Source organism: Drosophila suzukii, chromosome 2R, assembly GCF_043229965.1.
Source record: "Drosophila suzukii chromosome 2R, CBGP_Dsuzu_IsoJpt1.0, whole genome shotgun sequence".
Lineage (NCBI taxonomy): Eukaryota > Metazoa > Arthropoda > Insecta > Diptera > Drosophilidae > Drosophila > Drosophila suzukii.
Genome location: NC_092081.1, coordinates 23,368,811 through 23,391,466, shown reverse-complemented (window position 1 = coordinate 23,391,466; position 22,656 = coordinate 23,368,811). Strand labels below are relative to the sequence as shown.

Sequence of the window (22,656 nt, the reverse complement as noted above, 5' to 3'; positions counted from 1 at the left end):
GGCTTATATAACTTAAGATATGAAATCTAGAAGTGCAGTTTTGGGCTCCCATTCTGAATGCCATTGAAAGTACGGAAAACTGGAACATGAAAATGAGCTAAAACTTCGACCCCCATTAAAAAGAAAGATTTAAATGTAGAGTGTAAGAGAATTAAACTACAAATTCCTAAAGGTATCCCACTTCAAAATCGGGCTTATATAACTTAAGATATGAAATCTAGAAGTGCAGTTTTGGGCTCCCATTTTGAATGCCATTGAAAGTACGGAAAAGTCGAACATGAAAATGGACTAAAACTTCGACCCCCATTAAAAAGAAAGATTTAAATGTAGAGTGTAAGAACATTTAACTACAAATTCATAAAGGTATCCCACTTCAAAATCGGGCTTATATAACTTAAGATATGAAATCTAGAGGTGCAGTTTTGGGCTCCCATTCCGAATGCCATTGAAAGTACGGAAAAATGGAACATGGAAATGGGTTAAAACTTCGACCCCCATTAAAAAGAAAGATTTAAATGTAGAGTGTAAGAACATTTAACTACAAATTCATAAAGGTATCCCACTTCAAAATCGGGCTTATATAACTTAAGATATGAAATCTATAAGTGCAGTTTTGGGCTCCCATTCTCAATGCCATTGAAAGTACGGCAAAATGGAAAATGAAAATGGGTTGAAACTTCGACCCCCATTAAAAAGAAAGATTTAAATGGTAAGTGTAAGACAATTTAACCACAAATTCATAAAGGTATCCCACTTCAAAATCGGGCTAATATAACTTAAGATATGAAATCTAGAAGTGCAGTTTTGGGCTCCCAATCTGAATGCCATTGAAAGTACGGAAAAATGGAACATGAAAATGGGTTGAAACTTCGACCCCCATTAAAACGAAAGATTTAAATGGTAAGTGTAAGACAATTTAACCACAAATTCATAAAGGTATCCCACTTCAAAATCGGGCTAATATAACTTAAGATATGAAATCTTGAAGTGCAGTTTTGGGCTCCCATTTTGAATGCCATTGAAAGTACGGAAAAGTCGAACATGAAAATGGACTAAAACTTCGACCCCCATTAAAAAGAAAGATTTAAATGTAGCGTGTAAGAGAATTTAACTACAAATTCATAAAGGTATCCCACTTCAAAATCGGGCTAATATAACTTAAGATATGAAATCTAGAAGTGCAGTTTTGGGCTCCCATTTTGAATGCCATTGAAAGTACGGAAAAGTCGAACATGAAAATGGACTAAAACTTCGACCCCCATTAAAAAGAAAGATTTAAATGTAGAGTGTAAGAACATTTAACTACAAATTCATAAAGGTATCCCACTTCAAAATCGGGCTTATATAACTTATGATATGAAATCTAGAAGTGCAGTTTTGGGCTCCCATTCTGAATGCCATTGAAAGTACGGAAAAATGGAACATGAAAATGGGCTAAAACTTCGACCCCCATTAAAAAGAAAGATTTAAATATAGAGTGTAAGAGAATTTAGCCACAAATTCATAAAAGTATCCCACTTCAAATTCGGGCTTATATAACTTAAGATATGAAATCTAGAAGTGCAGTTTTGGGCTCCCATTCTGAATGCCATTGAAAGTACGGAAAAATGGAACATGAAAATGGGCTTAAACTTTGACCCCCATTACAAAGAAAGATTTAAATGTAGAGTGTAAGAGAATTTAACCACAAATTCATAAAGGTATCCCACTTCAAAATCGGGCTAATATAACTTAAGATATGAAATCTTGAAGTGCAGTTTTGGGCTCCCAATCTGAATGCCATTGAAAGTACGGAAAAATGGAACATGAAAATGGGTTGAAACTTCGACCCCCATTAAAAAGAAAGATTTAAATGGTAAGTGTAAGACAATTTAACCACAAATTCATAAAGGTATCCCACTTCAAAATCGGGCTTATATAACTTAAGATATGAAATCTAAAAGTGCAGTTTTGGGCTCCCATTCTGAATGCCATTGAAAGTACGGAAAACTGGAACATGAAAATGAGCTAAAACTTCGACCCCCATTAAAAAGAAAGATTTAAATGTAAAGTGTAAGAGAATTAAACTACAAATTCATAAAGGTATCCCACTTCAAAATCGGGCTTATATAACTTAAGATATGAAATCTTGAAGTGCAGTTTTGGGCTCCCAATCTGAATGCCATTGAAAGTACGGAAAACTGGAACATGAAAATCAGCTAAAACTTCGACCCCCATTAAAAAGAAAGATTTAAATATAGAGTGTAAGAAAATTTAACTACAAATTCATAAAGGTATCCCACTTCAAAATCGGGCTTATATAACTTAAGATATGAAATCTAGAAGTGCAGTTTTGGGCTCCCATTCTGAATGCCATTGAAAGTACGGAAAACTGGAACATGAAAATGAGCTAAAACTTCGACCCCCATTAAAAAGAAAGATTTAAATGTAGAGTGTAAGAGAATTAAACTACAAATTCCTAAAGGTATCCCACTTCAAAATCGGGCTTATATAACTTAAGATATGAAATCTAGAAGTGCAGTTTTGGGCTCCCATTCTGAATGCCATTGAAAGTACGGAAAAATGGAACATGGAAATGGGTTAAAACTTCGACCCCCATTAAAAAGAAAGATTTAAATGTAGAGTGTAAGAACATTTAACTACAAATTCATAAAGGTATCCCACTTCAAAATCGGGCTTATATAACTTAAGATATGAAATCTAGAAGTGCATTTTTGGGCTCCCATTCTCAATGCCATTGAAAGTACGGAAAAATGGAACATGAAAATGGGTTGAAACTTCGACCCCCATTAAAAAGAAAGATTTAAATGTAGAATGTAAGAGATTTTAACCACAAATTCAAAAAGGTATCCCACTTCAAAATCGGGCTTATATAACTTAAGATATGAAATCTTGAAGTGCAGTTTTGGGCTCCCAATCTGAATGCCATTGAAAGTACGGAAAACTGGAACATGAAAATCAGCTAAAACTTCGACCCCCATTAAAAAGAAAGATTTAAATGTAAAGTGTAAGAGAATTAAACTACAAATTCATAAAGGTATCCCACTTCAAAATCGGGCTTATATAACTTAAGATATGAAATCTTGAAGTGCAGTTTTGGGCTCCCAATCTGAATGCCATTGAAAGTACGGAAAACTGGAACATGAAAATCAGCTAAAACTTCGACCCCCATTAAAAAGAAAGATTTAAATATAGAGTGTAAGAAAATGTAACTACAAATTCATAAAGGTATCCCACTTCAAAATCGGGCTTATATAACTTAAGATATGAAATCTAGAAGTGCAGTTTTGGGCTCCCATTCTGAATGCCATTGAAAGTACGGAAAACTGGAACATGAAAATGAGCTAAAACTTCGACCCCCATTAAAAAGAAAGATTTAAATGTAGAGTGTAAGAGAATTAAACTACAAATTCCTAAAGGTATCCCACTTCAAAATCGGGCTTATATAACTTAAGATATGAAATCTAGAAGTGCAGTTTTGGGCTCCCATTTTGAATGCCATTGAAAGTACGGAAAAGTCGAACATGAAAATGGACTAAAACTTCGACCCCCATTAAAAAGAAAGATTTAAATGTAGCGTGTAAGAGAATTTAACTACAAATTCATAAAGGTATCCCACTTCAAAATCGGGCTTATATAACTTAAGATATGAAATCTAGAAGTGCATTTTTGGGCTCCCATTCTCAATGCCATTGAAAGTACGGAAAAATGGAACATGAAAATGGGTTGAAACTTCGACCCCCATTAAAAAGAAAGATTTAAATGTAGAATGTAAGAGATTTTAACCACAAATTCAAAAAGGTATCCCACTTCAAAATCGGGCTTATATAACTTAAGATATGAAATCTTGAAGTGCAGTTTTGGGCTCCCAATCTGAATGCCATTGAAAGTACGGAAAAATGGAACATGAAAATGGGTTGAAACTTCGACCCCCATTAAAAAGAAAGATTTAAATGTAAAGTGTAAGAGAATTTAGCCACAAATTCATTAAAGTATCCCACTTCAAAATCGGGCCTATATAACTTAAGATATGAAATCTAGAAGTGCAGTTTTGGGCTCCCAATCTGAATGCCATTGAAAGTACGGAAAAATCGAACATGAAAATGGGTTAAAACTTCGACCGCCATTAAAAAGAAAGATTTAAATGTAGAAAGTAAGAGAATTTAACCACAAATTTATATAGGTATCCCGCTTCAAAATCGGGGTTATATAACTCAAGATATTAAATCTAGAAGTGCAGTTTTGGGCTCCCAATCTGAATGCCATTGAAAGTACGGAAAAATCGAACATGAAAATGGGTTAAAACTTCGACCGCCATTAAAAAGAAAGATTTAAATGTAGAAAGTAAGAGAATTTAACCACAAATTTATATAGGTATCCCGCTTCAAAATCGGGGTTATATAACTCAAGATATTAAATCTAGAAGTGCAGTTTTCGGCTCCCATTCTGAATGCTATTGAAAGTACGGAAAAATCTAACATGAAAATGGGTTAAAACTTCGATACCCATTAAAAAGAAAGATTTAAATATAGAGTGTAAGAGAATTTAACCACAAATTCATAAAGGTATCCCACTTCAAAATCGGGCTTATATAACTTAAGATATGAAATCTAGAAGTGCAGTTTTGGGCTCCCATTCTGAATGCCATTGAAAGTACGGAAAAATGGAACATGAAAATGGGTTGAAACTTCGACCCCCATTAAAACGAAAGATTTAAATGGTAAGTGTAAGACAATTTAACCACAAATTCATAAAGGTATCCCACTTCAAAATCGGGCTTATATAACTCAAGATATAAAATCCAGAAGTGCAGTTTTGGGCTCCCATTCTGAATGCCATTGAAAGTACGGAAAAATCGAACATGAAAATGGGTTAAAATTTTGACCCCCATAAAAAAGAAACATTTAAATGTAGAATGTAAGAGAATTTAACCACAAATTCATAAAGGTATCCCACTTCTAAATCCGGTTCATATAACTCAAGTTATGAAATCTAGAAGTACAATTTTAAGTTCCCACAATAATGTTAACCTTGGGCTTTGGTATAGGCTATAAGAACTTTATAATGAAGAACAATCTACACTGTGCACTCTATAGAGAAAGTATTAACTTCAGATTTGTTCCCATTTTCCTGGGGATATTTTCGATTCCCTCCTAAATGGGATTACGGGGATTAATCTCTATAGACAGCAGAGTGGTAAACCGTAAACCGATCTGCTGCGACAGCCAAGAGCCAGTGGAAAAAACGTGGAGGAATCAAACTCGAATCAATTGGCGAAAGCCAAAGGGCAAAAAATTGGGAGCAAGTGCGTGTGAGAGACGTCGACAGGCAGCCACTTTTCAATTTCTTTGCACGCACACCATCCATCGGGCTCAGTCGAATTTTCCGCCCCCAACTGCTGGAATTACCCCCTACTACCACCCAAAAATACCCACCCACCCCCGGGCGATGTCCTTGCCCAGAGCAACGCTTGACGCTTGTCCTTTAAGCCACTTGCCGTCTTTTGTCCTTTGGGGCAATCAATCCGTGTTAATGGCTCTGAAGCTAAATCAAAAAGATTGCCACAGCATAAAAAGGGCAGAAGACGGAAAAACAGCGAAGAAACCCCCAAGCCGAATGAAAAAAGAAAACCAAACTGGAAACTTAGCACAAATATTTTCCCACTCGAGTTTGGCCAAATCTTTGCCAAAGATGGCGCAACTTAAAATGTTGTAATCCCATTTGTTGTTGCGCTGCATGTGGCCTGCTCCAGCTATTTAATTATGTAGTATCCTTCGGGCCAAACTTTGCAGAATCGAAGGAACGAAGCGAACAAGTTAACATACACTCACGCACCCAAAGTTTACAAAGCCAAGAAGGCCCAGAGCAGATGATGCTGGTTTTCGGGTGGTGGGACGGGGGCAGGGGCAATTGCAATTTGTATGCCCGTCAAATGCGGCTCGTTATTGCGAAATTTAGAACTGCTCGAAATAATTCCAGCAAATTTTCGTGCAAACGAGCCAGACGCCGTTACTCCAACAACAACCAAGACACAAAACTGCAGCCCAAGTGCGCACCCCACAAATGCGTCTAATTGGATTTAAGCCAGGGAGCTGGGTAAAATGTTTTTGGAGTATAACAATTATATATATGGGTATTTTCAGGCTAACAAACGCGAGTTGTATCAAGAAGTAAACAGCTTGTAATATTTTGCAGCAGAGTTTAGACGCTGTGAAACAATAAGGATCATTATTTAATATAATAACTAATGGGTGTACTTTAAAAGAGATTCCCTTTACCTGATAAAAGACTAATACATACAGGTAATATTTTATGGTATATTATTTTAAATAAATTAAGCATAGACTATGTTAACTCGACTTACATTTTCATTAACTGTATGTTTTGAAATGGTAATTTCGTTACCTTTTTTTTAATGTAGGTATAATTTTACGTTACCATGCTAAGGATAAATTTATAATTTAATAAATTATAAAATAAATAACTTCCTTTAACTTAACTTAATACAAAAATCGAACATAAATATTTTTTATTGACTGTTGCAAACTTTGCACCACTATGAATGATAATAACAAAACAGAAACACTAATGAATGTGGCATTTTTAAGATCCTCAAAGTAGGTTAATCGAACTACACTTTGGTCGTCTGATCGATAAAGAAAAACTTTGAAGCACTAGGAATATTAAAAAAATGGAATGGTTTGTGGAATCTTTAGATCCTTAAAGTGGGTTTATCGACCTACACTTTGGTCGCCTGATCGATTCCGAACTCTACCTGCCTGCGAGAACACCTGCCTACCTGCCCTTTTTTGCGCCCACCCATTAACACCCCGCACGTCCTTCGACCGGGCACGTGCATTAAAAACTTTTAGCGCCAAAGTTGTCCGGCAAAATTCGGAGTAAGGTCCGGGGTCCGAAGGCGAACATATAGGATCCGAGGAGAGCTGAACTGAACTGAACTGAATTGAACCGAACCGACGGCCAACTAAACCAAGGCAAACTGTGTTTTTGAACCGGTGCGAGCCGGAAGTGGTAATAAAGAGCGGGGGAGGGGTAGGGGAGGTGGTGGAGAAAGTGCCGGAGAAAGGGGCAACGAGAGGGGAAGAGAGTCGATAGGCAGCCGCTTGCCATGGACAAGCTGACGTAGTTTAATTATGTAGAAATCGAGACACGCACTTTTGCAGCCGACACCGGCGAACGAAGCTAGGATCTGGCATATCCCCCTCTCTCTCACACCGCCCTCCCCCATCTCTTTCGCTCTGTTTGCGTGTGCGGCGTGATGCAATCGACACGCCCACTTTGCGACACCCACACTCATAACCGACGTACGCAAATTTGTGAGCTCTATACCCTGTACGAGGAGTTTTTGAAATTGTGAGATGCTTTCGTCCAAAGGTGAGATATGTTCAACCCTATGACCAAAAGTTTAAATATACATAGGGATCCTATAGCTAAGAATTTCCGAAATTATAACGTGATTGCAGGAGATCAAATTTTATTTCTACCCTTAAGGATGAGATAACTTATACGCATCTGTAACTAGAGTACACTCTTGGGATTTTCAAAGTTGTAGGTTGCATTGAAATTAATGTTCACTGTTTTTTTGTTTTAAAAATATTTTTAAAGAATTGACTATAATATTTCGATTTAAGGATCAGAACCTTACAATGCCATGAATTAGTAAATACAAATGTGGTCTGTGGCTACCATTTTGGTACGGTTCTAAACATATTAGCTTTATAATATCCCTGATTAATTAGCCTATAGACAAATAAAGACTTGGAAAGGTTTGTAAGAAAGTTCCTCCAAACATCTTCATATCATCACAATAGGGTATGTGCAACTTCGTAGTTCATCCCACAATTCCTAATGAAATAAAGTGCGGGGGAAGAAGCGGAGTCCATTGCAGGAGCGACTGGGATACTGTTACCTCGTATACGATTATAAATTCTGTTGCATGTCAGTGGTTTTCAAAGTTGGAGCGATTCATGGCTTCGGTTCGCTCCGAGTCTGGCTCGGTCTGCTCTGCCAAAGGCTGGCAGGTGAAAATAATGGTGTGGAATTGCATTAGGCTGCAGCTACTTTCGCATTTGCAGGATGGATGTGGATGCGAGAAATTTCCCTAGACCAAACACTTAAAGGTGGAAGGTCTAGAGGTAAAAAATGCAACGCTCATCCGGGGGCCGAGCATAAATTTTAATAAAAAGAACAGAAGCCAAGTCAGTGAAAGCTGTGCCGGGTTCTTTTTGTTACCTTTCTCCGTAAGCGTTTCCATTACTTTTTTGCCCCATTTCGCTTGTATTTTGTATTACGGAACCGTAGGAGACAGTCGTTTATATCAATTAGCCAACGCGTCTGGCATTTCTGCCACAGGACAACACTTGGTTCGGGTCGAGTTTAAATGGAATCGGGAGTGGGTCTCCGGGGTTTTAAATGGGTGCAAGCGGCCTTAATTGATTTATTTGTGGATTTACTTGCGTTAAAGTTGGCAAATGTTTTAACCAATTAAATTGCCTCGCTTAAGGAACCTTCATAGAAATATCCATTGAAATGGCACAACAAAAAAGTACCAATTCGCTTTGCCAACGCAATTTCACACTTTACCAGCTACAAATTGCAGCATCATAGCCGGGAAAATGCCCCGGATACCTTTCAGTGGCCACGGGCCTTGGCCAAGATTATATAGATGACGACGACGGGCTTGGAATTTTATGATTTATGAGTGGGGCCCCATCTCCCTTGCCCTCTTCCCTTGATCATCGGTTTCGCCTTGGCTTTTCTTCGCCTTCAACCAAAATTGTTGCAGTTTTTTCAGTTTTATTTTTTACTGCAAGTCCAAGTCACTGCCCAAGCCGTTGGGTCAGAAAGGCTCTGGCCGTATGATTAATGGGCTTTTCACTTTTCCAACTCGGAATTATGAGCATTGCCATTGTCCCAGGCCCATATCACACACACTTTGTCTCCCAATCCGTCAGGCTGAAAGCAAATTGATCGGACATCGTGAAAGGTTATGGGGATTTTGAAGTTTAGTGGGTTAGAGTATTATAATGCACCAGTAATCAACTTTGTAACTACCTTTTATTTTAAAGAGACATTATTAAATCGTTGATTAAAAAGAGCACCTACATTTTAAGCAAAAGCAATTTAAACATATTTATGACAGAATGCAATTCGTAATTAGGATACGGTTCATGCCATTTCTTTCATCAGGCATTGGCATAAATCGTCCGAGATATTATAATATTTTCTGAAAAACGACGGCAAATTGTTAAAATTATTTCACAAAATATCACAAAATTTATTTACGACCCAGACATGGTGCAATCCTCTTTCCAAAACTCGAGGGAGTTTGAGTTTAGAACGTTTTCAACTGTTGCGCGAGACGATTTTTTTCCAGCTCGGTTATAAAGTGTGGGGAAAACGCATAAATTTTATGACTGAATGGGCTGGAGTTTGGGGTGGACCTTATGGGGTGGATGGAGAGTTTGCTGCACTCGGCTTCACACACACAGAAGACTCCAAACATGACAAAAAGTGCGCTGAAAATTTCGACTAAATTATTCATTGAGCGCGCAATTGAGCTGGAAATGTGCACAGTGAGCCCCCCATATAGCGAATGCGAGTCAGAGCTCCGGTGTGAGTGTGCGGTTTGAATGTCTGGCACGTAGAAATGTCGGCTGTTTGGCTTCCTGGCACTTTTTTCAGGCTCCATTTTGGTTGGGAGTACGGAGTAGGGGTGCGAATATGCCACTCAAACACTTGACACTTTGTGTGAGCTAACAAAAAAAGATACAGGGTTAGGGAGAGAGATCGGCCATAAACGGAAGTGTTTGGCTGATGGTGTTGCCAGAGAATTCAAAATGGCACTGGCACCGGAGTTTATTGCCTTTTAATGGTACGAGCTATTAAAAAATCATATTCCTGACTTTACGGAGCTAGATTATTTACTCTACTGACATTACATTATTCAGATTCTTAGGGGTACATACTTTGTTTATGCAATCTATTCTGTTACATTTTTACAACTAACTAACCTAACTTTAGTCAATAAATTCTTAAAAACTATAATTTGTTTTTCTTTTTGAAAAAAATAGTAAGCAATCACTGGCTGTTAATTTTTATAGTTTAGAAAAATAATAATTTTATACTTACAGCTGTAATAATTTTAAAACATCTTTGTACTCTGTTAAATCAAGAATCAAACAATTTGTCTGTATAATGTTTACGTGTTGTCTTCTCCAATTGGCTCTGATTAAATACTTAGCCTCCCATATCAATTTAAATCCCTTCTCTTATTCAGTTAACTAATCATTGGCAAACAGAGCCCCAGAATCCAGTTTATAACCGGGTCTCTATCGGAGCCAACCGAGTCATTTGAATACCAAATTAAGTGCTTCTCAGCCGGCTGAGAATCCACAAGACGATGGGGGAGGACTTGCATTATTAAGAACACAGCCGAAACTAAGTTACGTATATTGGCACAAGTCCTGCCCAAATAGTTCACTTCAAAAATCCACACAGTGCCCGGAGTTTGTCTTCTTAATTAGTGGACAAGTTGGCAGACTTTGTGTGTGTTTGCTTTGTGGGGATTATGATTATTATACGGCAATTATGCGTCTGTGTCTTTTGTCAATTGTGTAATAAGTGGGGACGGCCTTAAGTAAATTCCGGCGGAGCGATGCTGAACTTGTCTCAATTTGAAAATGACGCCAGGGTAAGTTTAACATGGTCGGCCAAGTTATGCGATCTGGGGATGGCTTTGAATCGATAATTATTCGAGTTGCATCAGTCAACGGCAGGCATTGTTTGCCCCCTTGGCCACTAACAATATGCCACAATTTGGAGGCATCCTCGGTTCGGTTGGGTCCGGGCCGTGGCCTGATAAATGTCCCTGGCAAGAGTCCTGTCCTGTGACCAGCAGCCAGCACCCAGGACTCACCTTCAATGGACAAATTAACATTTCGACAAAGGCAACCTAATCAAATGTCACAATCACGCATGCGGCTGTCCCTGGCAGCCAAAAACGAACCGAACCGAAGCCACTGCAGGTCCAGGAAAATCGCCCACTCCCCCCGGACTTTCCCACCCATTTTCCGCCCCATCCCCCTGGATCCTGACACTTTTTGTGCTGCCCTTCGCATAACTTTCACTCTTGTCAGTTGCAAATTACATCGCACGTCTGCAGCAGCAGGATCAGCAGCTCAAGGGGGTTGCAACTGGGGAGGGAAAGGGGCTTTGGGTTCGGCTGAAGGGTGTCGTAATTTAAAGCTTATTTTGACACTTCACCCCCTCTGCCCGGCAACAACAACACCCAATTTGCATCTTTCAAAATCGTGTTTTGTTACATTTTGTGCATGCGCAAAAATTTGCATACGACAATTAACACTCCAAAAGGAGACTCACATGTGTCCTGGCTGCCAGTGTGTGTGTGCTCGGCTTATCCCCTGCACTTTGCCGAATGCAACAGTCCTGCTGCCACCCACCTCCCCCGCACCACGTTGCGTATGCGTAATTTTGTGTCTTCTGTTCAACGGCAAGAAACAGTGGGTAGAATGAGAAGTGGGATGAGGGATGCAGGATGAAGGATACAGGATGCAGGACCAAGGACGAAGTGAAGTGGGAGGAACGCATCGCATCCCCACCAGTGGGATATGTTAATGGAGCTGCTGTTTGGAGAGCAAACCAACCTAATGAGAATTTGTAAATATTTGCTCAGCACAACAATCTTTGAACGAAGAGCCAAGGATCAACGAAAGATTTAATAGGAATCTTAGGTACGAAAAAAGTAGAACCAAAGATCAAGTGGTAAGGTAATAAGTTTAAAAACTTAAAAGCACAAAAAGTAACTAAAAAACTAATCAGGATAACTTTTTCACCACTTTACAATATGCTAAATACAAGTTTACTTAATCCTCGCTTGAGTAAATATTTGGAAAAGCTTAGATAGGTATCTTTATATTCTAGGATCCATCAAAAATTGTTTATTTTCATATAGAAGAAGTACCCTTTAATTTGTTTTGAAGTACAAGCCAATCAATTCCGACTTCACTGTACTTAACAGTACATTTTTTGAAGAACCCCAAAACCAATGATCAAATAAACTTGGAAATTCCAGAAAGAAACCGCTAAAAACGGATCCCATTACTCAGAGACCCTTTTACTCCCCCATTTTTCTGCCCTCCCTTTATCTGGTATATCTTTAAGCAAATTAAGAACCGCAATCAGCCGCAAACAATTCACACAGAAATCGAAGCGACAGAAATCAAGGCGAAATCCTGTGCAAAAGGGTTGGAAGTTGGACTGCACGAGGGGTTGGGAAATCGGAAAATCATGGGGGAGGGGGGGGTCCACATACAACGTTTGTTGTTTGATGGCGATGCCAAGAAATGTCATGATAAGCGCGATACATGGAGATGGAGAGTGGGGAAAGGGGCACGGAGAAAGCAGGGAAAGGGGTCTGGGAACCCACACATGGGCTTGTACATTCACACACACACACTTAATACGCTTAATTGACTTTCATGTATGCACGAGTGAATGCAGCGACATGACAGCCGAATGAGGAGGAAAAGGGGGCGGCAGAACCCCGGCCAGGGGGCGTGGCAGCGGTCTGGCCTGTTGGCCAAGCTGCCACTGCCACCGAACTGCTGTTGCCAACTGACGCGAACTCACGCGACTGGTGGCAGCATTAGCGATGCGAATGCGAATGGTCTCCAAATTAGGCGCAGTCGACACCAAAAAGAGAGTAATCCCAAACCCAAACACCGAGCTCCAAATAAGACAAAAGATTTGCCAAACAATTCCACAGGGAGTAATCGACGAGGAGGTACCCCAAGGAATGGATTAATGTTAAAGAAATTCAGTAAAATATGTGGTTACCTGAAGGTAGATCAATGAATGGTTTACCTATTCCATAAATCCATTGAAGATATTTAGAACCATACAAATATTTAAACCATTAAATTTAAATTTTATTTTCAAAAGCCTTTTGTAGTAGATGAACATTTAAAATTGTAAAATGAATTTGTAAAGGTAAGTTGACCCTAACCATACAATTAAGAAAATCGCAAAATATTCTATAACCTTAACTTACATTTAATTTAAAATCAAATTCAAATGGCCAGTTCAAACTTACTATAAATTAAATTGCATTTACTTCTGTTTCATTATCAGTTGAGTGGTATATCTGATTTGATAGATGCTTTAGATAGTGCTGAAAAAAATCACAGAAATTGTGAAGCTACACTCAAACATTTCACTGGGCACAGCACAGCAAACCTGATTTTTATCCCTTGAGTGTTTCCTGGCAAAAGGAAAGCCCAAAAGAGTGCTAAATACAGGCCTGCCACAGAAGGCATGAGAGCCCCATAATCGCAGGCAAATCGTTTACAAAAGGTTTCGGAAAAGTCCCCAATCTCTAACCCGTTTCGCCCCATTCAATCACCGATTCACTTCATTGAATCACTTATTCAGTATTTTGCCATTGCAAATGCCGATGTTTCATCATTTTCACCCTGCCCAGACCCAGATTTTGCCCCTCTACCACAGTCGCATTGGTGTTTGGTATTGTGTGGATTTTGTGGCTCTTTTCTAGCACCTCTCCCCGATTTTCGATATGTGTATATGATGGCGTATGTCTGTATGTTGTGGGTTTGTCAATCGCATTTGACTGCTGTTGGCTGCACAAAACTCGACAATTATGCCGGCGTTTCTTTTCATGGTTTTAATCCCGTCATATTTGCGGCCGATACTAAATATTCATGTCGATGCTGGCGAGGAATTATGTCAATGATGGTCGAGATTTTAGAGAGCGCATAGAGGAAGTATGTCGCCAAAAATGCTACTCAGTGCGGTCTATATTTCATAAAACAATAGATTGTAGTTATGCTGTCGTGGTTCATAAATAAGAATGCTGCAATTGAATTCACTATAGCAGCAAATTAAAATTAAAAAAAAATGTTATACATTAGTTAACATATCCGAAAGATATTAAACGAGGATTATTTTGACAGTAACCATATTTATTATTCTAGATTAGGTTTAACGTTGTGTATTGTCTTGACAGTAAAAAAAAGCATTTCACCAAAACTTGACCCTCTTTCTACCAACTGATTTTGTAAAACCAATTTTCCTAATCTTAGTGCTAGCTTTGGGCCACAAAACAAGTTGCGAACAACAATCCGCATAATTCCCTGGCCTTTCTCTGTCACGGCTCACATAATTCTTAAGTGCATTAAGCCCCTTTGACTTCTGCTTGCACTTTGGCAAATAAGATCTGAATCGGGCACATCTCCTTTATGTTATTTCCCCGATTCCCTTTCTTTTAAGTCCCGGAGTCGTTGTGTCTCCCAGTTGTTTGTCTTGCCAACAGGCGTTGCTCTGAATAAAGTCAATGTCAGACGGTCGTCTGTTCGCCAAGTGAAACTCAATTACACACATACCCCACTCGTACTCGTCCTCGTACTCCCATCATAATCCTCCTGGTACTCACACCCCCACCTGCGAATAAAACACACTCAAAGAATGCAACGAGCAGGGCACATATAGTACATCACTTTTATTTATTTACATACTCACACAAACACAAAGCACAGAATAGACATTTTTACTCGAGATGGTCCCCAAATGTATACCCTTTATAGGGAATGTGGGAATGATTTGGAGATATCTCTTTTAATATATATATAATATTTCCAGGAAATTTTAAGCCAACTGTTAAAATATCTAATTTTTTATGGTCTTACTTGAAAATTAATAAATTTAGCTATAATCTGAGCTCTCATCAAAGCCCCAGGCTAGCTCATAAATGCTACATTTTTCAAATCAAACCGAAAATATCCCGTTTAATGACATTTTTATTAGCGCAACTCAATCGATTAGTAGCCAGTTTTTATTGCCATTTCATAACCGATACAAGACTGGTTCGAAGATAATGAACCAATAAAACCACATTGTAAGTTAGTAACTGCTACAGTTTTTAATTGAAGTGACCACTTTTTGATTACGTTTTTTATAGGCTTACGACTACTGGATTCGAAAATAAAATTAGAAATGGCTAATGCTTTTTAGGAGTAAGTAAGATCTGTTTTCGAAACATTTATAAAGAGTATCAAATGTGGCCTTTGCCATTCAGCTTCTTTGGCTCAATGTTTATGTGAGGTATCAACAAAAGGATACAGAGACACAAGCTGAGGCAAAAATTTTCTGCATCTGCAGCTGGCGCATAATGAGCGCAAAAACATCCTGTGCTGTCCTTGTACACAGAGAAAAAATGTGGTTATGTATTATAAAAATAAATAATATAAGATTCATAATAATATATTATAAAATAAAAACTAAAAACATGTTATTAGAAAAAACCTTAAAGAAGAATCTATAAGCATCCTTTTATTCCTTAAAAATACCAAATAGTTTGGCCTTAGCAACAAAAAAAAATTGATTATAGGTTACTCCTGTTAAACGTACAAATACTTATTATTTTTACCAGCTTAAATACAAATATGTCCTTTTATAAGTAATATTCTAGTAAAGCAAACCTTAAACGAATGCTTTTCTATACTCTTTCTGAGCAAGTTATATTAAAAGTTCCTATAAAATTCTCATACAAATACTTCGGGTTTTTCCTAAAAAAAAAAAAATATTTTCTGTTATTAGTATATTTAATATCAAAATAACCCCAATTCTTCTCTGTGCTCTGCTTTGGTTCATATTTTGCAAGGCTTGCCAAGGAAAGATTTGTGCGCTTTTAGCGACGCAGCAAAGTTTCCTTGCCCGCTTTATGTGATTTTATTTTATTCCATTCTGTGTTTGCTGACTTTTGAACGCGGGCAGGACATGAATGCGGATGCGAGTGTGTCCTCTCGTGAGTTCAGTCGGCGTGTCGCCAGTTTTGTTGGCTCCCCGTCGAGTTTTAGCGACATGTGTCGCATTCTTCGCATCCTGCCAAAGTTAAATGGATCTCGTAATTGTTGTCCCGCTCCGTTCACCCCTCCCAGGACTGTATTCTTTTGGATTTTATAGAAATTGCGGTTTAATTGCTGCATTTTAAAGCCATTGAAAGACAGAGTCGTGTCCCTTGCAAAGGATAACACGATGCTTGCTGTGACGGCTTTGTCACCCGTTTTCTCCCAGGGGTGGGTGTTTGCCACCTTTGAACCCCTTTTGTGTGGACGTGTGTCCTTGTAGGTATGTCCTGCACAATTCGAAAGAAGTAGGGGGTAGAAAAACACTTGCCACGACCCCGGAGAACTTTTGATTCCTTAACCCTCGCCTCGAGTGGAGGCTGCCTTGAATTTGATGGCAGTCAGGAGAATCCAGTCAACACCTCTCAGGTGGTCAACAAGTCAATCGATTTCACACGCGCTGCTTGACGGATTGATTCGGGACCCAAAGTTTGGTGCCCATTGTTCAAACTTGTTTGATTGCTTGTTTTGAACTCAGAGTGCTTTTAATTTATTTGTTTTAGGTCTGTTGAAAATTATAGGAATTTAATTTAAACTTTTTATTAATTTAAGTTTGAGGTGTGGTTTATATTTATAATTATTTCTGACCAAAACACAGTCATTGAATTCTATAAATTTCAAGTTCATAGAAACAATATCAACATTTTGAAGTTTTGTTTTTGCCATTTTTATAAAGCAGTTTTGCAATTTACAAATATTTAAACTAAGAATTCAATTTTGTTGTTATTTAATTTTGATTGGGATTTTCTGTTTTCGAATCAATTTAAATTTGTGCTGAATAAAAGGTGTAGTTTTTCTGCTTGCATTTACAGACCCCTGAATCTTTTCGCTCTTTTCTCAATTGAATTTCCGTGATTTTAATACAATTTGAAAGGCCTTCTGCCGCGTTTGCATACTGCAAAGTTGCAAGATCAATCTCATCAATGGCGATTGAATGGCAACTTTGTGCGCAGTGCCTCCGTGATGCATTAAAAGCCAAATCACTGGATGCTAAAAATCCACGCAAATGCCCGCCCTTCAGCCGGAAAATCCGCCCCCTTTCATGGCAATTTTCCATGCAGTTTGATTTGATTCTGCGTTGCAGTCGGAATCATTTTTTTACGATGCGCCAACGGGAATTGTTGGCGGGGCACTGGTAATGAAACGTCTATAAAACTCGAGCGAGTGCACACAAATCGCAAATCATTTATCATAGAAGCACATAGTGCACTGCAATCCCCCTCGAGCCCATTTCCCACTTCAATTTTCTCTTTCGCTTTTTAGCTTTCCCATTGAATGGTCTACTAATCAGAGACTTTTGTTCGACTTACCTGGGCAATTGAAGGGACAGACGAGAGTCGGCGGAACGCAAAAGGAAGCTGCAAGTAAGAAGTGAGATGCACCAGATGAGACGCTGTTCGGAAAGTAGGCCATTTGGAGAAACCGAAAAGAATAAGGAAATGGGAATGGAAATGGGATGGAAGTGGAAGTGGAGCAGTGATGTAGGCACAAAGGCAAACCCGCTTTTCCAGCCCAAAAGCCGACGAGCGACTGCCGAATTAATTACCAGCCCGGCTCAAAATGCATAACACACATCAAAGTGGGAAATTAATTATTTCCCTATTAGCTGCTACACCGCAGCAGTTTCGGTTGCATTTTCGTGTCGGTAAACACGTTGACAGATTGGCAGTTATACATTCGGCCCAAATGTCTCGGTTACCGCCCGTCGATTAGCGGGAATCGAGAGTCGAAAGTCGCGGTCTCGACGGGCAGGAACTGCAGAGAGCGACTCGATGACGAGGCTAAAAGTCCCGGAATAATCCTTCATATCATGCATATCATATACCCAAAGCAATCAATTTAATAATTTCAGTTTAGTGAAAAGGAAACGTATGCAAATTGCTGGCAGTTATCGAGTCGCTCAATTTGTTCAGGCTTCCCAAATCTTTAATGGAAAAGTCATTTACACTAATATCAATATCGGTGAGATGTAATCTTATAAATACAGAATGGATAAATCAATAACAATTTTTCTTAAATTAAAAAGGCTGCCTTCTTTAAAGTCCCATAAGCCCATAAATTATTTTAAACAGCTCTAAAAAAGAAAGATTACATCTAAAATCATTTTGTTAAATCCCTGACAAGTTATAACTTTTTGGTATAAAGCCATAATTGCTTTAACTAAAAACTTATTATACTTTTATGAAAAACAATTTTATAAAGTTATACGTTATATGAGCATTAAATATTGCTTGTTGGAAAACTTTCTACTTTGGCATATTGGCATATCGTGCCCCTTAACTTTCTGTATTATATAAAAAAACTTTAAACATTAAAAGATCCGTAGTTATTGAAGGCTTGTACACCTTTATTGTTATAAAATTGAATTAAACTTTCAATCTATACGCCTTTAACGATTCAAGGGATCATAAAAATAAATCAATTTATAAGAAATTATATTTTAATTACATTTTCGTTTGAAAACACCAACTTTATGGGCTATCATTTTTTACTGTGGAAAGTTATATGTTAGAGTTTCTATGTTTTGCGAGTAATCCGAAACTTTATTGCCAATGGACCACCATTTCCCGAACTCGACTTTAGGTTGCACTTTGGCATTCTGGGACTCAGCTGAGGAAAAAAGTGTGAACACTTTCTGGGCACCAGGCGGGGAATCATATTTCACCTTTCGCATAAGGAAACCGCACACCGGGGCTCACATTGCACTTCCTACCAACTCTTACTGGAAAATGGGGCGTTGTGGGTTTATGATACAATAACGAGTCGCGTGATAAACTCCGAAATCACTTGATATTCGACACTAAAGCCTCGCCAAAGGCCAAACACAAAATTTGCGAGCAACATGTGAGGCATTTGCCGTAAACATTTTAGTGTCCGCAATTAATGAATGGTCCAAAGACGGCGGACAGGTCTCCTATCAACTGGCCGTGGACCATCTGTCAGTTTATCAGCCGGCTTAATTTACGACTTAATGCACACGACTTAAGGCCATAAAAAAACAAATGGGCTAACAAGGATAGATTTTATATAATATAAACTATCAAACAAGGCAAAAAAGAGTGACTTGCGAAACTGAGGAGCCTGCCGACAATTTAAATGCAAAGTGTCGTTGAGGTGTGGACTCGCAATTAATATGTGCAGATTTATGGACGCAAAATCGCCACTAAACTGAACCATTTGAAAGGCAATAGAAAGGGAGTGCTATTCGTGGATCTAGATTGTCGGCGAAAGTTTAGTAAACAGTTTAATCATCAGCAGAGGGCGTAAATCCAATCTATTAGTTTTATAACATTTCTTAAAACAAGATTAATTAGTCAATTAACTGGTAACGTTCCGAAGGCGGTTGAAATGTGAAATCTACGGTAGGTGTAAATTGGCTGTGGTACGTGTGGAAAATTGGCAGGACGCTTGGTGGTATTATGCAGGTGATCAGTCATTTTGGCTTTTCAAAACCAAGAATCTATTTAATAAAACATGGAATAAGCAAAGGAAATTTCGACTTTGCATCGTATGGATTGTTTAAGTTAAATCTTCTACAAGACGTTCGCACTCCGTATCTATTTCGTCAGGGTAAAGAAGCCAGCAATTCGAAACTGGAACTGGCAACTTACAACTGGCAACTTTATGGGCCAATCTACTCTTGCCAATGAACGGAAACAGCTCGGCACAGCTGGAAGCTGCCGAGATGAGAACCCTAGTGGTGGGAAAACCGGGGAAAGTGCTTCTGGGGGGCAGGGTCAGGGGAGGAGGGGTCCGGAAAATTGTGGGCTGCACCAACAGCTGGCCGAAGGCGATGCGAATGTTGTGCGACAACAACTGCATCGCAGGAACAACAACTTCGGAGCAACTTGGAGATTGGAGACTCCCTGGGACAGCTATTGAAATCTGCTTTGCTGATTGACGTCGAATGTTGTGGTTTCGGTTACGATATTTGGTACCAAAATACAACCAACAATCCCTCGCCACGACCATGAAGATGATGATGGAGATGATGATGGAGATGATGACCACGATGATGAAGACAACGATGATGAGGTTGCGGGTGGGAGCGGTGTCCTGCAACTTTGTTTGGAATTTGTTTTGAGAGGGCAACGAATCGGCAACAACTTCCTTTGTTCCCGAGTTTCCAATAAATTAAAGGCCAGCCCAATGCAAATTTAGCTGCCTCAAAGCAACGCAACTAATCAGCTGAACTTTCCAAAAAGCCAATGCTTTAAAATCAAACAAAATGAGGTTAAAGTTTCTAGTTTTTTTATTGCTTTATTGAGTAAAATAAAAATGTAGTCAGGCTCTAGTAAATCATACAATAAAATATACTTAAATTAAAAGGAGTTAAAAAATTACATAAAAATTTATAAGAATGCATATATTAAACTAAACAAAATTATGTATGTTATAAATGTAAGAGCGTTGAATTTAATCATAATGCAAAATGTGCCCTTCTAAAAAACTTAAAATGGAGTAGAGCATGTTTTTTATTTTTTTTGAAAACGCAACTTAATATCAAAATATTGTTTAACTGAAATTTAAGTGTAGTTAAGTTCTAATAAATCATTAAACAAAATGTGCTTAGGTTATAGAAATATTAAAAATACTTAACAAATAATATAAGTGCTAACAAGGGTCCTAAATTTGATCTTTCAACGTAATGAAAAGTTTTTAAAGAATTTATTGATTCTTGATTTAATAAAATTAATAGGCAGCTATTAACGATTGTCCGGATTAAATCCTTTTCTTGAATTGAAAAATAAACGAAGGAGAAATAAGTTACCCGTATCATTTATCTAAACCAATTTCATAAAACATTGTTTTGTAGGTATCATTGATAACTAATTTTAAGTGGCTTTAAATCAAACGTTATTCGAGCTGATCTAAAATATAATTAAACTACTTTTTCTTATATTGAATATTGAGTTCAACCCAAAATGATCGAACTTTCGTGAAAATCGCAATACCTTTTATTAAGTCTTATAGTAAAACTGTTGATTAACTGCTTAAAGTTTTATCTTTCCAGAGCTATCACACACTCTTGCTTCTGTTATTTATTTTTTGTGTCACTGAAAGTCCACCAAACTGAAAGGAGTTTCTTTCCTTAACGGTTTTTCCGTTCACAGAGTTAAAGTTCCGATCGGCCAAAGGATCGCGAGCTGGAAAACGCGCGCGCAACTGAAAGGCGAAAGGACCTGCTCTACAGAGTCGGTGGCGAAGGATAACTCCCGGAAGCTGGGAGAAGCTGAGCGGAACTGCAACTGCGAACTGCGAACTAAATTCTACGAGTTCTGGCGACTGGCGAGAATCGACTGACGACTGAGAACCGCACGTAGAGGAAGTCGGCTGGAGACTGAAGGCAAAATCGGAATCTATATCGCAGAAGCGGCGGCACAAGCGGGCGGCACTTGCAATCAAAGTGCGCTTCTTGGGCGGATTGCGAACTGCGAGCTTCGAGTTGCGAGTTGCGAGCTGCAGGCAGCTGGTTCCGAGTTGCAGGCTACGAGATACGATTTTCGAGTTGCCAAGAATCGCGGATACGAAGATACTTGGCCGCCTGGTCAAAGCCAATAGTTGCACTCGACGCCAGCGTCGCAGCTGCTGCGAACTGCACTTTGCACTCAACGAACTTGGCCACGAATGCGGCCTTTGGTTCTAGCTCAATGGCCCGAAGCTCGGCTTTTCAGTAATGAGCCAAAAGGAGGCCACTGTTGGGCCAACATTTCCTCAACTGTTGCCAACAGCTGTTAGCCAGGAAACAAAAGCGAGGAAGTGAAATGCGAGAAAATCAACTCAAGAGTGGGAAAATCTGAAAGAGAGAACTGAAAATGCCCAAGTGAAAGTGAAACAGCTCTTAGCTCTCAGCCTTGTTTGTACAAGCCATATTTATGCAATAACTGCTCGAATATTTTCTCAAAAACGCTGAAAAATTATATGCTCCGCCTGTATTTGCCCACATTTAACACAATTGACAAACTCGTAGTTTCCTTTTCTTCTGGCCATGCAAATATCAATATTTGAGCAATTTGGGTTCAGCCGCCTGTTTCCATATTTTGCCATATGTTGTTTACCCCAAGTGAGCAACAACAAACACTCCAACCGATGTTATGACACTCGATGGAGAGCAAAGCTCTCGGAAATCTCTTTTCGACCAAACTCTCGGCAGAAAGCTCATGTTGAGTGAAAATCAGTGAGTGGGTTTTCAGCCAGCTCTTCCCAGTATTTCCACGCTTTTCAGAGAGGGGAAATTTTGGACTGCTTTCGTAAGAATAACATTGATATTGAAATATTAAAAATACAAAAATGTATCAGGGGAATAATTAATGTTTTGGAAACAAAGTAGGAAAATATAATCATTTATAATTTTAATTTATAATTTAGCTTTACCAATCAATAAATATTTTAAAATTCAACATATAACAACATAAATTTTAAGTTTTAAAAAATAGTACAAACAATAATAAATTATTACTGAATCTGCAACTTTAATTGGTATAAAAACTTTTCTATAATTTTTTACGCCATGCCATCCACTTTCCTTTCGCTTTTATTCCACGCATTCATTTAAATTTTGACTGGTTGGCTTATCAAAAACAAAAAACTAATAAATAGAGGGGAAAAGAAAACGGAAAAGACGCGAAAATGCTGCTGCTCAGTGAAGTTGAAAATAGTTTCCTTCCTTGGCGACCGCAGCAATTTCCACAGG

At 38.6% G+C, this 22,656-nt stretch overlaps 1 protein-coding gene across 1 annotated transcript in view; it reads right to left on the bottom strand.

Moving 5' to 3' along the window:
* The window catches only part of mbl (splicing regulator muscleblind), a 180,873-nt gene extending 159,655 nt beyond the window's left edge, over positions 1–21,218 (bottom strand). The window contains exons 1-2 of the mRNA XM_065863609.2: positions 20,918–21,218; positions 17,273–17,320 (exon numbers count right to left, since the gene is read on the bottom strand). The gene's annotated coding sequence lies outside the window, so the exon portion shown is untranslated. The remainder of the gene's footprint in view (positions 1–17,272; positions 17,321–20,917) is intronic.
* Positions 21,219–22,656: the final 1,438 nt, after the last annotated feature.